Here is an 11,858-nt window from a genome sequence, read left to right as displayed (position 1 = left end):
AAATGGGGGGCTACAAAGGCAAGAAATGACTGGCTTACAAGCTTTCAAGAGAGAGCCTAGATCCAGAGGGTGCAGAGGAAAGTAGAATCTCCACTGAGTAGTATCTAATCTGTCTGGGTGGGGCTGATGAAAGGAAATGCAGATAGGTCTCTTGTGATACAATAGTGAATAACTGTTATCTGGACCGATTGTGAGGGTTGGAAATGTAAAAGTAGAAGTTTTGTAGCAAGGAGGGGAGTGATTGACTATGCAGTCTAGGAGTGGAGGTCCCTGGGACCATCAAGAGAGAAGAGTGGAGAGTGGGACCCTACCCAGAGAAGCAGTGATGCCAGAAATGGAGGCAGAGACAACAACATAGAGAGATGGAGTGGCTGGGGACTTTAGACCTAGAGAAGGAGAGGGGCTGTGTGCTGATGACCAGGGGCAGGCTTGTAGGGTATATCCTTTGGTTGGTGGATGATGAATGGAGGGGGTTGTAACCGTGGCAATGAAATGATATACAATAGGATGAATATAAAACTAATGTTCTCACATGTAAACTATCAGATAATTCACAATAAAACATTAAAGAAAAAAAAAAGGTTGGAGAGTGGAAGCATGTCTGATCTCCATCTCATAGGAGTTGGTCTTGGGCTGATTTTCAGTCTTATTCTCCGTCCCCCTTGTAAAGCTGGAGGAAGTCAGATATGGCCTCCATGCCATTTTTGTGCATATTATACTATTAAAGTTTTTAATAAACATTTCTAAGGATTCTGTATGAATTGGTATGGAAGGAGCTGCACTGGTTGACACCAACCCTAGTCAGTCACTAAGGTACTTTGGACAAGTTGTCAGGGGGAACCAGTCCTTGCAGAAGGACATCATGCTTGACTAAGTAGAGGATCAGTGAAAAAGAGGACTATCCTCAATGAGATGGATTGACACAGTGGCTGCAAAAATTGATTCAAATATAGCAATGATTATGATGATGGTGCAGAGCCAAGCAGTGTGTCATTCTGTTGTGCATATGGTCATTAATAGTTAGAATTGGCCCAATAGCATCTAACATCAGCAGTAGTCCCAATTATTGCATGAAACATACTTACACCAAAAAATTGTTTGTTTTTTTGAAATTCAAATGTTATTGGTGCCTACACCTAGGCCTCTCTGAACCCAGAACACTTCATTGTCTTTGCTATGTTTTTGGTTTTTGGTTGTTATTAGCTGCTGTCAAGTTAGTGACCCGTGCACAACAGAAGGAAATGGTCACCAGTCCTGCACCGTCCTCATCGTCTGTTGAGGATCACATTACTGTGATCCCTAAGTTCTCATTGGCTGATTTTGAAAAGTAGATCATCAAGCCTTTCTTACTAATTTCTCCTAGTATGAAAGATACATAGAAATCTGTGCAACAGCATCATAGCCACATAGAAGCCTCCACTGAAATGTTACCAGGAGGAACAGTCCCTTGAGAAGGACCTCATGCTTGTAAAGTCGAAAGTCAGTGAAAAAGGGGAAGACCCCCAGTGAGATGGACTGATAAACTAGCAGCAACTGACTTAACAATAGGCTGGAACATAACAATCCTTGAGAGGATGATGCAGGACTGGGTCGTGTTTTGCTCTGTTGTGCATTGAGTAGCTATGAGATGGAATCAGCTTGATAGCACCTAAGAATCGTTGCATACTGTTAACTAAGTCTATAACATTATCAATAGAATTATGAAGAAAAAGAATTCCAGAACCCTTATTTATGTCCATGTGGAAACTGGACATAAATTAAACAGAACAAGGGCATTCTGTGTGGTCTAAAATCAGGGAAGGTATATGTCAGGGTTGTATCCTTTCAGCATACATACTTAATTTGTATGTTGAATATATAATTCAAGAAACTCAGTTATATCAAGACTAATACAGCATCAACAATGGAGGAAGATTAATTAACACTCTGACAATGATGATGACTTGAAGCATTTAGTGATGAAGATCAAAGACTGTGGTCTCCAGTATGGATTACTCTTGCACATAAAGAAAACCAAAATTCTCACAACTGGGCCAGTAAGCAATATCATTATAATTGGTAAAAAACAAAACAAACAAACAAAAAAAACACATGAAAACAAAAACTAAAGCTTTCAAGGATTTCATTTTACTCAGCTTGCCTGAGTTAGAATCAACTTGATGGCAACTGGTTTGGTTTGGTTTTTTTCACAAGGTGGTGGGGTGATTGTGGTGGTTATGAGCCATGGAGTCAGTTCCAACTCATAGTGACCCTGTATAGGGTTTCCCAGGCTGTAATCTTTATGGGAACAGAAAGCGTCATCCTTCTCCTATGAACAGCTGGTTGTTTTGAACTGCTGGCCTTGAGGTAAACAGCTCAACTCATAACCACTATGTTACCAGAGCTCCAGGACTAGTTCTGGGTACTATTCTGAGCATGTTTGTTGTTGTGTGCCATCAATCCTGACTCATAGTGACTACATATATCAACCCTATTGTGCATAGGATTTCCTAGGCTATAATCTTTATATTGAATATACCATAGACTGAATGAATCAATTTGTTTTCAAAGTATAGCCAGATACTCCTTAGAAATTAAGATGACAAGACTTTGTCTCATGCACTTAGACATGCTATCAGGAGGTTCTAGCTCTTAGAGAAGGGAATCATGCTTGGTAAAGGAGAAAGTCAGTGAAAAAGAAGGCCTTCAATGAGATGGATTCACAGTGGCTGCAACTGTGAGGATCCGAAGACTGGGCACTGATTCATTCTACTGTGCTATGAGTTGGAACCAACTTGATGGCACCTAACAATAGCAACATTCTTTATGGGACCTGATTACTAGGTATTTTCTCCTGTGGAGCGACTGACCTTTCAGTCAGCAGATGGGTTCTTTACCCACTGTTCTGAACAGGGCTCCTTGTTCTGAACCTGCAGAAGCCCTTACCTTAGAGATCATACACAGAAGGGAGAGAGACAAGAGAAAATCATGACATGGTGTGATTAAGAGCCATAAACTGTGAGCAGAGTGTTCATGGAACATATACATTGAGTCCTAAGCAAGATTTGGGGAGGAAAAGAACTGAGGTGAAAGAATTCAGCAGGGGAAGAAAAATAGTTTTTTCTGAAATTGAAGATCTGGTAGCGTAGTGGTTACAAATCAGGCTGTTAACCTCAGGGTCAGCAGTTTGAAACTACCAGCTGTTCCGCAGGAAAAAGAGGAGGCTTTCTGCTCCCGTAAAGATCTACAGCCTCGGAAACCCTGTACAGGGTCGCTATGAGTCGGAACCGACTCCATGGCACATAAGAGCAACAACAGGATTTTTTAAATTTTCTATTTATTCAGGTTTAAAACTGCAAGAGTGCTTTGTTTTGTTTTTCCCTCCCAGGTCTGATTTGCTTGGCCCTTCAACTTCCCCCAGAATCTCACAGATGGGTACATCTGGCACCCTCTCCCTTCTACCCCCTTCAAATCCCTGAATTTCTTTTCCTCAGTAACCTTGACTGAAAGAAAACAAGAAACCACATTGCATTATCTGTTTAGTAGGCTACTTTAATCAGATTCCCTGTCTTGCTTTGTCAGCTCCCTCTAAATCTTTACAATCCTATTAAAACTATTTCTAACTATAGAAACTCATTTGCATGAAAGTAACTCTTTTGTATTTTTATTTCAAAGACTATATGATCAGAGGGGTTCTGCCTTTTGGCCCTAAATAATTAAATACTTGGAAGTCTGTCTTCCAGCACACTAAGAGCCTTCTGCCAGACCAGTCAATGATGTCTTCTTGGTTATCATAACTACAATCATTAAATATTGTGTAATTAATTATTTAATGTTTGTCTACCTGTAAGAATTGTAAACTCTATGAGGGCAGAGACTGTTTGTGTTTCTGTACTTTAATATCTTTAGAGTCTAGCTGAATGTCATGCATAGACATCCACCCCACAAATACTTATTAAGTGCCAGGCTCTTTTTGGAGTCCTGGTGAGGCATTATGGGAAAAGCACTGGACTGCAAGGTCAGTTTGAACCACAAGGTCAGCAGTTCAAACTCACAAGCTGCTCCTCAGGTTCACTATGAGTCAGGGTCGCTATGAGTCAGAACTGACTCAACAGCATTTAACAACAACTGGCTCTATTTTTAACATTGGGAATTCAATAGTAAACAAAATTAGGACCCTGCTCTCTTGAGGTGTACATTCTAATAGGTTGGGAAAGACAATAACAAAGTGGTGGTGGTTGTGTATTGTGGAGTCTGTTCCAATTTGTAGTGACCCTGTACAGAATTTCCGTGCCTGTAAACCTTTACGGGAGCAGAAAGCCTCAACTTTCTCCCACAGAATGGCTGGTAGTTTCAAACTAGTAAACATAAAAGATGATAACTGATGATAAGTGATATGATAAAGAAACAAGCAAGACAAAGGACTAGAGAATGATGCGGGGTGAGGTATGGACCAAATTTCAAAATCCAATGCCATCGAGTCTATTCCAACTCATAGCTTCTATTTAGGGTTTCCAAGACTGTAAACCTTATCTTTTGCCTAAGGATCAACAGGTGGGCTTGAACCAATAAACTTGTGGTTAGCTGCCCAAAGGCAGAAGGCCTTATTTAGCAAAGACCTAGATATAGCGTGGCTATGCCCACAGGAACTTTTTAAAGAGTTGAAGAGCAGAGATGTCAGCTTGAGGACTAAGGTGCACCTGACCCAAGCCATGGTATTTTCAGTAACCTCATATGGATGCGAAAGCTGGACAGTGAATAAGGAAGATCGTAGAAGAATTGATGCCTTTGAGTTGTGGTGTTGGAGGAGAATACTGAAAGTGCCATGGACTGCCAAAAGAACCAATAGTGCAGCCAGAGTGCTCCTTGGAGGTCAGGATGGCTAAGCTTCGTCTCTCATACTTTGGACATATTGTCCGGAGAGAACAGTCGCTGGAGAAGGATGTCATGCTGGGTAAGGTGGAGGGTCAGAGAAAAAGAGAAAGACCCCCAATGAGATGGATCGGCCAGGTGGCATCATTGATGGACTCAAGTGTGGCAGCGGTAGTGAGGTTGGCCCAGGATGGGACATTGCTGTGCATGGGGTCGCTATGAGTCAGTTCCGACTCGATGGCACCTGACAACAACAACAACAACATGCCTACTTTTTGATTAAGAGCCTGACAGACATGTAAAGATAGTGCTGTGCTTGGAGAATTTAAGGAACAAGAAGGAGCCTGTTTGGCTAAGTTCAAGGAAACAAGGAAAGGAAGTATAGGAGTTAAGATCTGATTGGATAGATCTCATGTAGGGCCTTATAGACCAAAGGAAGAACCTAGGCTATTTCTTTAAGGTTAGATTCAAGAAGCAGAGGAAAGGTGTCATCCAGCATGTTAAAAGATGCTCCAACTATAATGAGGAAAATAAATCATGAGTTGTTGAAAATGGGGGACAGTTAGGAGGCCATTACATATCCATTGAGAGATAACTGGCTCAGACCAGATGGTAGGAGTGGAAGTGGTAAGAAGGGATCAGTTTCTAGATACATTTTTAAGATAAAATCAGTAAGCTTTGTTGGTTCATTGGATTTGGGTGTGAACAGAATCAAAGATGTCTCCAGATTTCTTTACCTAAACAACTAAAAAAAAAAAAAATTGTCTTTTAATAACCTGGAAAGTGCACCAAGAAGAGCAGACAGGATGGAGGTAGAGGAGTTCAGTTCATAAAATAAGGAGTTGTACATGTCAGTCTCAGAATTATGAATACTTGTTGTTGTTGTTGTTTTTAGGTGCCACCGACCCATAGTGACCTTATGCACAGCAGAAGGAAACACTGCCCGATCCTGGGCCAACCTCACTATTGTTGCCACGCTTGAGTCCATCAATGCTGCCACTTGGCCAATACATCTCGTGGGGGTCTCCCTCTTTTCCTCTGACTTTACCAAATACAGTATCCTGCTCCAGCGACTGCTCCCTCCTGACAATATGTCTGAAATATGAGAGACAAATTTTGGCCATCTTGGCTTCCAAGGAGCACTATGGTTGCACTTCTTCCGAAACAGATCTATTAGTTCTTCTGGAAGCCCATGGCACTTTGAATATTCTCCTCCAACACCATAACTCAAAAGCATCAATTCCTCTATGGTCTTCCTATTCACTGTCCAACTTTCGCATGTATATGAGGTTATTGGAATCACCATGGCTTGGGTCAGGCGCACCTTTGTCCTCAAGATGACATCTTTGCTCTTCAACACTTTAAAAAGGTCTTGTGCAGCAGATTTGCCTAATGCAATACATCGTTTGATTTCTTGACTGCTGCTTTCATGAGTGTTAATAGTTGATCCAAGAAGAATGAAGTCCTTGACAACTTCAATCTTTTCTCCATTGATAAGAATGTTGTTTATTGGTCCAGTGGTCAGGATTTTTGTTTTCTTGACATTGAGATGTAATCCATACTGAAGGCTGTGCTCTTTGATCTTCACCAGTAAATGTTTTAAGTCCTCTTCACTTTCAGCAAGCAAGGTTGTATCATCTGCATATCACAGGTTGTTAATGAGTCTTCCTCCAATCCTGATGCCATGTTTTTCTTCATAGAACCCAGCTTCTCGGATTGTATTTGCTCAGCATACAGGTTGAATAAGTATGGTGAAAGAATACAACCATGTTGCACATCTTAATTTTAAACCATTCAGTGTTCCCATCTTCTGTTCGAACTGCCTCTTGATCCAGGTACAGATTCCTCATAAGCACAATTAAGTGTTCCGGAATACCCGTACTTCACAATGTTGTCCATAGCTTCTCATGATTCATGCAATCGAAAGCCTTTGAGTAGTCAATAAAGCAAAGGTAAACATCTTTCTGATATTCTCTGCTTTCAGCCAAGATCCATAGGACATCAGCAATGATATCCCTCTTTCCACGGCCTCTTGTGAATCCAGCTTGAACCTCTGGAAGTTCTCTGTCAATGTATGATTGTAGCCGTTTCTGTATTACCTTTAGCATAACTTTACTCACTTGAGATATCAAAGAGATTGTCTGATGATTTCTGCACTCCGTTGGGTCACCTCTCTTTGGAATGGGCACAAATATGGATCATTTCCAATCAGTCGGCCACATAGTTGTCTTCCAAATTTCTTGGCAGAGATGAGTGAGTGCCTCCTGTGCTGCCTCACTTTCTTGAAAGATTTCAATTTTGATTCCATCAATTCCTGGTGTCTTGTTCTTTTCCAATTCCTTCAATGCACCTTGGACTTCCTCCCTAAGTAACATTGCCTCTTGATCATATGCTACTTCTTGAAATGGTTGAACATAGACCATTTCCTTTTGGTACAGTGACTCTGTGTATTCCTTCCATCCTCTCTCAGTGCTTTCTGCATCATTCAATAATTTGCCCAGTGAATCTTTCAATAACGAAAGTTGAGGCTTGAATTTTTTCTTCAGTTCCCCCAGCTTGAGAAATGCTGAATGTGTTTTTCCTTTTTGGTTTTCTGATTCCAGATCTTTGCACATTTTGTTGTACTATTTGGTTTTATCTTCTCGAGCTGATCTTTGAAAATTTTCTGTTCATCTCTTGGACCTCCTCAATTCTTCCATTTGCTTTAGCATCTCTATGCTGGCGAGCAAGTTTCAATGTCTCTTCTGACATCCATTTTGACCTTTTCCTTCTTTCTTGTCTTCTCAATGACTTTTTGTTTTCTTCCTTATGATGTTCTTGATGTCATTCAACAACTCTTTTGGTCTTCGGTCTTTAGTGTTTAATGTATCAAATCTGTTCTTCAGATGATCTCTAAATTCAGGTGGGATATATTCCAAGGTCATATTTTGGCTCTTGTGGACTTGTTTTCATTTTCTTCAGCTTCAGTTTGAATTTACATATGAGTAATTGATGGTCTGTTCCACAATCTGCCCCTGGTCTTGTTTTCACTGATTATATGGAGCTTTTCCATCTTCTCTTTCTGCAGATGTAGTCAATTTGTTTTCTATGCATTCCATCTGGCAAGGTTTATGTGTATAGTCATCTGTTATGCTGTCTAAAGAAGGTATTTGAAATGAACAAATCATTGGTTTTGCAGAATTCTATCATACATTCTCCAGCATAATTTCTATCACCAAGATCATATTTTCCAACTATTGATCCTTCCTTTTTGCTCCCAACCTTTGCATTCCAATCACTAGTAATGATCAATACATCTTTATTGCATATTTGGTCAATTTCAGATTGAAGAAGTTGGTAGAATTCTTCTATTACATCCTCACTGGCTTTAGTAGTTGGTGCATAAATTTGAATAATAGAGGTATTAACTGGGCTTCCCTGTAGGTGCATGGATATTATTCTATCACAGACAGTGTTGTACCTCATGATTGTCTGAATATGTTCTTTTTGACAATGAATGCAACACAATTCCTCTTCAATTTGTCAATCCCCGCATAGTAAACCATGTGGTTGTCAGATTTCAGCTCACTAATGCCTAAGATATCGATGTCTATGCGTTCCATTTCTTTTTTGACAACTCCCAATTTTCTCATATTCATACTTTGTACATTCCATGTTCTGATTTTCAATGGACGTTTACAGCTGTTTCTCTTCATTTTGAGTTGTGCCCCATCAGCAAATGAAGTTCCTGTGGGCTTTTCTCCCATGAGCTTTACTCCATTCGTGCTATCACGGTTAATTCTACTTTGAGGATACAGCTCTTCCCCAGTCACATTTTGAGTGCCTTCCAACCTGAGGGGCTCATTTCCCGGCCCTGTATCGGACAGTGTTTCTCTGCTATTCATAAGGTTTTTAGTGACTAAAGATTCGGAATTAGTTTGTCTCTTATTCTTCCTAGTCTGTCTTTGTCTGAAAGCTCATCTGAAACCTGTCTACCATGGGTGGCCCTGCTGGTTATTTAAAATACCAGTGGCAAAGCTTTCAGAATTGCAGCAACTCACAAGCCACCACAGTACGACAAACTGACAGACAAGTGGTGGCTATTTGGTTTTAAGTGGAAACTGTCACAGGGTAGATAGGAATGGGCAACTTAGACATTGGCTACCTAAAATGAGGGGGCAATAAAGGCACAAAGTGACTGGCTTACAAGGTTACAAGAGGGAGTTTAGTTTATGAGGAAGGGGGGAAAGAATGAGTCCCCACTGAATAGAGTTCATCTTGTGTAGCGGTGTCTGGTAAAAAGAGCTGGGGATAAGATTTGTATGATTCAATAATGAATCATTGTTATCATGACTAATTGCGACTGTAACAATTGTAAAGGTAGAAGTTTTGTAAAAAAAGAAATAGGGGATTGGTTAATCTTACAGTCCAGAAGCAGAGGACCCTAGGATCATCAAGGGAGAAGCACAAAAGCAGAATGCAGGACCTTATCCAGAGAAGCAACAATGTCAGAGATGGAGGCAGAGATGGGGATATGAAGAGCGGGAGCAGCTGAGGACTCTAAATTCATGGGAAGAGAGGGACTAAGAACTGGTGGCCAGGAGCAGACTTGCAGAATGTGCCCTTTGGAGATGTAAATTATTATATATGCCTGAGTGCTTTGGTTTTTTTTAAAAAAAAGCTAAAGTGGATAGAGTGAAATACTATTAACTGATGGTACATGAAGGGGATTATAATCATTGCAATGAAACAAGGTGTATGATTTGTTGAATGTAAAACTGATGATCTGCCCTGTAAACCTGCACTCAATCCACAATAAAAACTTAAAAAAAAAAAAAAAACAACTCACCAAAAACCTGTTCATTAAGCTCTCCTGTTCTGTTTCTTTGGTCTTGCAACATTCAATCAGAAGGTTATATTTTATGTCTTGATTTTACTCCATAAATGTCTCTGTGACTCCACCTTTTTGGAGACTGTATTCTTTGACCTCCATCAGTAAATGTTTCAAGTGATCTTCACCTTCAGCAAGCAAGGTTGTGTCATATTAAAATCATAGGTTGTAAATGAATCTTCCTCCAATGCTGATGCAGCATTGTTGTTGTTCTTAGGTGCCATTGAGTCTGTTTTGGTTCACAGTGACCCTATGTACAACAGAACAAAACACTGCCCAGTTCTGTATCATCCTCACAATTACTGTTACACTTGAGCCCTTTGCTGATGCCACTATGCCAGTCCATCTCATAGGAGATCTATCCTTTTTTGGTGACCTTCTACTTGACCAAGCGTGATGTCCTTTTCCAGATACTGGTCCTCCTGATAACACGTATGAAGTATGAGAAACAATATCTTGTCATTCTGGAATCTAAGGAGCATTGTGGTTGTACTTCTTGCAAAACAGACCTATCTGTTCCTCTGGCAATTCATAGTACTTTCAATCTTCTTCTCCAACACCATAGCTCAAATGCATCAATGCATTCTTCTATTGTCTTCCTTTTTCATTATCCAATTTTCGCATGTGTATGAAGTAATTAAAAATATCATGACTTGGGTCAGATACATCTTAGTCATCAAACTCACAGCTTTGCTCTTTAAAGAGTCTTTGCACTTTAAAGAGGTTTTGTGCAGCAGATTTACTCAAAGTAATACATCATTTGATTTCTTGATTGCTGCTTCCATGAGTGTTGATTGTGGATCCAAGCAAAATGATGTCCCTGACAACTTCAATCTTTTCTCCATTTATCATGATGTTATTAATTGGTCCAGTGGTGAGGATTTTTGTTTTCATTAAACTGAAGTACACAAGGTAGGAGGCAGACACATCATAGTTCTGGTGTTGCTGAGGACAATAAACAAGAAGGGTTAGGAGCAGAATAGCAAGGTAGATAGGGGAACACTGAGACAGGTTTGCATGGGTTAAATGGGACAGAGGTAGATAGTGATACATGCTCAACCTTGGAACAACAGGGCTTTGTGATACAGGGATCGAAGCATAGTCTGAAGAGGGGAAATAACACTAAGATGTTTGGCTGTTTTATGAATATTGGGCTCCCTTGCCTACTATTGTAAAATAGACACTTGAGTGGGATAGAAAGGAATGTCAGGAAACATGATTACAGAAAGCTTGTAAGCACGTCTTACACCCATAATTGATTGGAATACCTAAAAGGGGTTCTACAACTTGTCCACTGAAATAGGCTTTTTGTGGAGCCTTTGCAGTGTATAGAACCTTAGCTGGAATCCTGAGCCCTATCCAGAAGCTTCTGAAGTGGGACATTCCCACGATAAAGGACAAGAAGAAGACCAGCCTGGAACAGCTAGAGCTACAGAAGTTATATCCTCAAAGCAGATCCTCAGGAAAAAAACAAAACAAAAATGGCAGTATGACTGGCTACTGTAAGAATAAGCAAGCTGTACTTCAGGAAGCCATCAAGGAAAGCAATCAACTTCCTTCAGAACAAACCCCTCTCTAAGACTGAATCTCAAAGGGAATGTAAGCTTACTGGTGACCACATTTGTCTACTGGTGAGTTGAAGAAGGGGAAAAGCAGCAATGAAGAAATTATTATATATGCCTGAGTGTTAAAAAAAAAAAAGTTCAACCACATCCCATAGGCTCCCCTTGACCTACAGATGAGAGAGAGAAGAGGAATAGCTGGTTGGTCCAAAGTGTGGTGAGACCTGGGCACACCTGAGCTCATAGACAAGGACATAGCCACAGATGGCTAGAGCTGAGAATGAAGCATCTAGCTGATATGAAGTGAGGGGAGACGCACAAGAACACTCAAAGTTGCATACATATAGCCTCGATGGCTTGATAATCAACACTCGACTAGAGAAAGATTGAAAAAAAATTGATACAGGAAACAATGGTAAATTGCTACAATTTGATGAACTTTACCTGAACATAACTATAATGGTTAATGTTCAACCATTTCAAGAGATACCATATGAACAAGAGTCAATAATACTCAGAGAGGAAGTCCAAAGTGCATTGAAAGAAGTGGCAAAGAACAAGGCACCAGGAATTGA

The 11,858-nt window shown here is 40.3% G+C and overlaps 1 pseudogene; it reads right to left on the bottom strand.

Moving 5' to 3' along the window:
- Positions 1–11,858, bottom strand: part of LOC102820584 — a 26,045-nt pseudogene that overhangs the window by 5,339 nt on the left and 8,848 nt on the right.

This window comes from Chrysochloris asiatica, unplaced genomic scaffold (assembly GCF_000296735.1).
Source record: "Chrysochloris asiatica unplaced genomic scaffold, ChrAsi1.0 scaffold00209, whole genome shotgun sequence".
Taxonomy (NCBI): Eukaryota; Metazoa; Chordata; class Mammalia; order Afrosoricida; family Chrysochloridae; genus Chrysochloris; species Chrysochloris asiatica.
The sequence above is the reverse complement of the archived record's forward strand: the minus strand, read 5'-3'. Positions and strand labels throughout refer to the sequence as shown.